The following is a 6,730-nucleotide window of genomic DNA, read 5'->3' as shown; positions in this document are numbered from 1 at the left end:
AAGTAGGGGCAATCAGGCCGGCAGGCAGAAACGTTAAGAGTAGTCAGGCAGGCAGGTGAGTGGTTAAGAGCCAGTCATCCTGTATTGCGAGAGGGATGTTGATTTGGGTTTAGGCCCAATCCCACAGGGGAGTCCCCCAAGGAGTCCCAGATTGGAGATGGTGCAGGCCAGGCTGAGGAACACCCACTCCATGCACGAATTTCATGCACCAGGCCTCTAGTTTCATATAATAAAAGCCTAATATGCAAATTGACCAAACTGTGGAACAACCAGTTGCTATAATGCACACTGGCCACCAGGGGGCAGATCCTTGACACAGGCCAGAAGCCAGCCAAGTCAGGGGGCCCTCCAATTGCCCCACTGATCACCCCACAGATCAGCCCTGATTATTGGCCAGACCTGGGGACCCTACCCATGCATGGATTTCGTGCACTGGGCCTCTGATAGTGAATATAAATTATAATTCGAAAAATCAAAATTTATAACAGGGAGGTGGGGAGAGGGTATACAGGGAATAAATGGTGATAGGAGACTTGGGTGGTGAACACAATACAATATACAGATGACATATTACAGAATTATACACCTGAAACCTATATTAACCAGTTTCACCTCCATTAAATTGTTTTTTAAAATGTAATGTGTAATCTTAAACCATAAATCAAAAACCATAAACCCTGGATAAGAGAAGAAATCACAAAAGGAAATTAGGAAAAGTTGTATTTTGATGATAATGAAGATGCGCCATGTCAAAACTTGTGGCATGCAGGTAAAGCAGAACTTAAAAGAGATACATGGCTTTAAATTCACACATTATAAAAGAAAGGCTGAAGTTAATGGTCTAGAAACTGGAAAGGAATAGCAAATTTAAAAAAATAGAAGGAAAGATACCCAAAAAAAGCACACCAGTTAATTAGAAAACTAATGTACAATACAATAAAGAAAATCAACAAAGCCTAATATCATTCCCTTGAAAATAATAAAACTGATAAACCCTTAGTAGACTGATGAGGAAAAAATAAAAATGTTAGAAATTGAAAAAAGGACATTTTCATATTCTACAGTTACCAATCTCATTAACTGCCAGAGACTAGAAAAAAGGAACATTCAATTCACTTTTATTTTTTTTCAGTTTGGTGGTTTCCTCTTTATTGATGAGCCTCTTACCTTGCCCCCACAATTTTATCCCCTTCCATCTACCCCACAAAAAGGTAGTGAAAGGAAACCAGTATTGGAGTTCTGAGCTCCTTGGGCAATTAGAAAAGGAACAGAAACGAAAACAATCCCTGGATGTGACAGATTGACAATCAAGAAGTCTAAAGCAGCCGAGACCGGTTTGGCTCAATGGATAGAGCGTCGGCTTGGGGACTGAAGGGACCCGGGTTCGATTCCGGTCAAGGGCATGTGCCTTGGTTGTGGGCATATCCCCAGTGGGGGGTGTGCAAGAGGCAGCTGATCGATGACTCTCTCTCATCGATGTTTCTAACTCTCTATCTCTCTCTCTTCCTCTCTGTACAAAATCAATAAAATATATTTAAAAAAAAAATAAAAAAAATAAAAATAAATTAAAAAAAAAAAAAAAAGAAGTCTAAAGCAGAGTGGGAAAGGTGGTAGAAAGGAGAAGGCAGGAGAAAGGAGAGATACCAGAGGCCATCGCCCCCTTTAGCCCCTCTGCTAAGAGGTTCTGGAGAAGAGCCTCAAACATTAGGAAGTTCAGGTCCTGAGGGAAGAAGTCAGGGAAGGGGGGGCCATCTCTCTCTCTGTGGAATGGAACTCCCCCGCCCCCCGCAGGCGCAGCAGTTTCACAGGCCATAGGCAATATATAGAAGGAAGTCTTCCTCATGGTGTTCCTGGTGTAGCTGACGCATCGTGGCACTGGTGGGTGGAATAACTACTGACAAAGAAAAACAAGGCATCCTCAGCTCAGAGGTGAGTTCTCTTCAAGATCAAGAAGTAGAACTGCCCAGCTGTGAGATCAGAAGGCACCAGGTATTGCTTTTTGTCCAAGTCTCCTATCCGAGCTTTGGGAGCCTTTTCTACTATCACCAGGTCCTGGTCTGTCTGCGTATTTCTTTCTGATCTCTCCCTCAGAGTGGTGCTTCTTGAACGGATGCCCCTCTTTATACACAAACTTTATCCTGCTGGGAACCTGGCTGGATTGGGCGGGGCTGAGGGAACACACGGGGAGGAGGGGCTGGGGGGGGACTGGGTGGGGCGTGGCGGCAGCCACAGTGGCAACATGCAGGCCTCAGTTCACTTTTAAAGCAGTATTAACTCAGCCACCAGAACCTGTCATGGATATCAAGAAAAGCAAGGGCCAAAACCCCATCAATATAGACAACATTTCTAGACAAGATAAAGCAAATCTAGCATTATATAAAGACTAGAAACCCAGTGCCCAAAATTCATGCACTGGGGGCAGTGGAGGGGGAGAGGCAGGGTGTCCTTCAACCGAGCCTGCTCCCTCTGGCAGTCCAGGAGCCCCTGGCAGGGGGTGTCCGATTGACAGCTTAGGCCTGCTCCCCAGACATCCTTAGCACTGCCTCCTTGTGGGAGCGCACTGACCATCAGGGGGCAGCTCCTGCATTAGAATCTGTCCCCTGGTGGTCAGGGTACTTTATAGCGGCCAGTCCTTCTGCTGTTAGGTCAATTTGCATGTTAACCTTTTATTATGTAGGCTAATAAATGAATTGGCCTGCAGGGTCAGACAGAAACCAGCTCTCCAACATCCCCTGAAGGGTCCAGAATTCTGAGAGGGAGCAAGCCAGGCCAAGGGGCCCCACCCTTGCACGATTGGGGCCTGAATGTAGGAGGCCCCTATTGTGCAGGAGGGGAGGGGTGCAGGAGGTTGGCCAGCCGAGGAGGGACTGCTGGAGGGCTCCAAGGTGTGTCCAGCCTTGGCTCACTCAGTCCTGATCAGCCAGATTCCAGCAGCAAGGTAACACAGGTCAGTACATCTGCCCCTGGTGATCAGTGCACATTATAGTGAGCTGTTGAGCGGCCTTAGCAGATCATTAGCATATTATGCTTTGATTGGTTGAATGGCTGACCCATTGACCACAAACTTAGTATGCTAGGCTTTTATTATATAGGATGATAGCCTGGCCAATGTGGCTCAGTGGTTGAGCATCAACCTATGAGCCAAGAGGTCACCATTAGATTCCAGGTGAGGGCATATGCCCAGGTTGCAGGCTCAATTCCCAGTAGGGGCATGCAGGAGACAGCCAATCAATGATTCTCATTGATGTTTCTATCTCCCTCTTTCTTCCTCTCTGAAATCAATAAGAATATTTTTTAATTATTCCAAAACCCTGGCAATAAACCTCATATTGAAATAATTACTTTATAATATACATTTTTATTGATTTCAGAGAGGAAGAGATATATAGAAACATCAATTATGAGAGGGGATCATTGATTGGCTGCCTCCTGCATGTTGGACCGAGCCAGCAACCCAGACATGTGCCCTTGACCAGAATCGAACCTGGGACTCTTCAATCCACAGGCTAACATTCTATCCATTGAGCCAAACTGGCTAGGGCTGAAATCATTATTGATAAAGTGTTGAAAATCATTATTGATAAAGTGTTGAAATAATTCTCCATGAGATGAGGGACAAGATAAAGATGTTCATATCACACCTCCACTTACCATTATACTGGTTATGGCCAGTGTGATAAGACAAGAAAAGAAAAGGCAAAATTACAAATGGGGTAAAAAATGCTGACAATATGATTGTATACACACATCTAAAAGAATCTACAAGCTCTTAGAATTAGGTGAATTTTGCAAAGCCAATATACAAAAATATCAACTATTTTTCTAAATACAACGATAGAAAATAAAGCTTCAAATTATTATAATAGCATAAGAAATTAAAGAGCTAGAAATATATCAAAAGACATGCAGAACTTTTACATTGAAAACAATGAAACATTCTTAAATGAAACGTACAGAAATGGAGAGATATATCATCTTCATAAATTGGAGAACAATGGTGTAAAAAGCCAATTTTTTCAAATGGAGCTGATTAAACTCAATTCTAACTAAAATCCCAGCAGATTTGTTTTTGTGAAAACTGATAAGCTGATTCTAAAATGTGTATGGAAATGCAGAGTGCCAAAGCAATCTTGAGTAAGAAAATTGGAGTCCTCCCATTCCCAGATGTGGTTCTTCAACTGTCAACTTTTTACTAATACCTTTTTGTAGATATGAGTCTTAATAGCACACACTTATATTTTGTTATATGACCTTTTCTGAAAGGTTTCTTATGGAATATACCATTTGTATTTTTTTTATTCTAGCTTCTATTATTTCAGTCTCATTTTATACCTCCTTGTTCCCTCTCCCCTGGGTGTTTTTAATTTTGTTGGAATGAAGAATGGCTATATATTCTCTGGTCTTTTGCAGTTGTATATCTTTTATTCTACAGGTACTGATGATTTTTTAAATGAAATTTAATATTTTGTGTTACTTTTTGAACCATCAAGAAGATGGGTTTTACTTCAGAAGTGTGAGTATGGCTGGATGAGCTGGGGATCTGGCCTTTGACTTCCTAGCCTGACTGTTCCCAAAAGAAAAATGTTTAGGGTGTCACTCCTTAGTGTCAGGAGGAGGGTCTAGCCTTATCTGGATGGCAGTGTGAGAGTGTAGAGTTTAGGTCTTCCTCTGCCAGCTGAGGGCTTGAATTTAGGACTTCTGGTCCTTTCCTAGGCATGGTTCCCAGAAAGTCTCTGTGCTGCTGCTGCTGTGATCAGGTTTCTGGATCTGTTAATAATAGACAACAGTGGAGGAAGGGCCAGAATCATTATGGGAATAGGAATAACCAAACCAGGTGGACAGTTCCTATGCCTGGAGCCATCTCTCTGCAATTCTAAAGAGCATCCTGCAATGAGCGTGTCTTCTAAGCCACTCTTTGAAGCTATTCTAACCTTTGAAGGTCTCCAAGTGCCTGCCCCCAAAATCAGAACATAAGACCTGGGAGCACTGTTTATGAGGACACTGAAAGAATATTGGAGATCGGACTCTCCCAGAAAATGCAGATTGAATGAGAGTACTCCTCATAGAACACCCTAAAGGGGAGAAGGTTGGGCAGCAATAAGGAGAAGCCATTAGTCACTTAGGAAGAGGCAAACCATACAGAATCCTGGAGGAGTGGGAGTGTGAAGGGGAAGCATAGGAAGACAAGGACTCAATGATTTGAGGAAGTAGAAGGGGAAGAGTGCGACAAGCATGCAAGACACGGCCTCTATTAATTAAAATCTGAGATCAGCACTGTGGGAGCCCCTTTCACGTCCTGTGTGGTTCAGAGTTCCAGTTCAGGGTTCGGGTTCTGGAGAAGGCCGTACACAAATGAAAGAGACTAGAAAAAGATTTAATTTGGAAATATGGGGGGGCCAGGCAGGAGCCCACCTCTAGTGGGAGGGTTACTGCTAGGCTCTGGCCTTGCTATCCCTTTTATTGAGGCAATGGGATACACCCATAACCTTTAGGCAGATTTGGGATATACCCATAGCCCTAGGCAGATAATAGGCAGATTATCATATCAGGAAGGATTTACATGATTATTTGATGGGGAAGTTGCCTCAGTTTCCATTGTCTCAATAGAATTTCAGAACTTCAAGGTTGACAAGCCTTCCACATCTTTCTACTAGTGAGACAATGATCGGTTTCCAGCAAGCACAGTTTAAATATTGATACCCCCATAATCTTCCTGTTCCCAATAATGGCCTCATTCTGCCTCCCCTCTCTGTATACTCCTTCCTCTTCCTTTTTCAAAACCTTCTCTCACTAAAGTACTGTACACATAACCTAGGTATAAATTGTGAAAAACCAGTAAGGCTTCAGAAATTATCAGCTGCAAAAATTTGAAACCTTATAAAATATAATACAGATATAGCAAACTACATAAAGAAAACATATAGCTAGCTAGTTTGGCTCATTGGATAGATCATCAGCCTGTGGACTGAAAAGTCCCACGTTCAATTTCGGTCAAGGACACATGGCCTGTTTATGGGCTCTATCCCCAGTGGGGGAATTCAGGAGGCAGCCGATCAATGATTCTCATCATTGATGTTTCTATCTCTCTCTCCTCTTCCTTCCTCTCTGAAATCAATAAAGAAATATATTTTTTAAAAAATAAAACATATAGCTTAATAAGTTATTATAAAGTGAAGACCCTTTTTAGCACCCACACTCGAAATAGAACTTGACCATCTGTTTCAGAAGCCAGATCTCTGCCTTTTCCATCACAACTCCTACCTCCTCCCAAAAGTAACCACTATCCTGAAATTTATGGAAATCACTTAGAAGAATTTTATTTTAATGGGACTAAAGTTTAGCTATAAATAATCACTAATGGTAGAATATTGGGCGGTTGAGAGGTATGTGGGGAAGCCATGAGAGGCAGCCAGATCTCAGCACACTTAAAATCACATCATTTTATACAGACCTCACTGGGAAAGGATCCCACAGAAGTCCAAGCAAGCACAGGGCTATGCCCTATGCCCTCAGCTATTTTACTGTCATCTATCTACTGGTCTAGAAAGAGCCACACGCTGCAGTCCTTCCGAGGCAGAGCAAAAGTAGGTCCCAGCTCACAGAGCTTTGGAGAGTGTGAGGGACTGGTTGTCTTTGTACTGATAGGTGAGCCCAGGGCATTGCCTAAACTCTGGGCCTCAGTTTCTCCCTGTGAAGTACGAGGCCATAACAAAGCCCGTTACAGCCACCT

The sequence above is a fragment of the Pipistrellus kuhlii genome, unplaced genomic scaffold, assembly GCF_014108245.1.
Source record: "Pipistrellus kuhlii isolate mPipKuh1 unplaced genomic scaffold, mPipKuh1.p scaffold_m20_p_127, whole genome shotgun sequence".
In the NCBI taxonomy this organism is placed as follows: Eukaryota; Metazoa; Chordata; class Mammalia; order Chiroptera; family Vespertilionidae; genus Pipistrellus; species Pipistrellus kuhlii.
Note: the sequence above shows the minus strand (reverse complement) of the source record.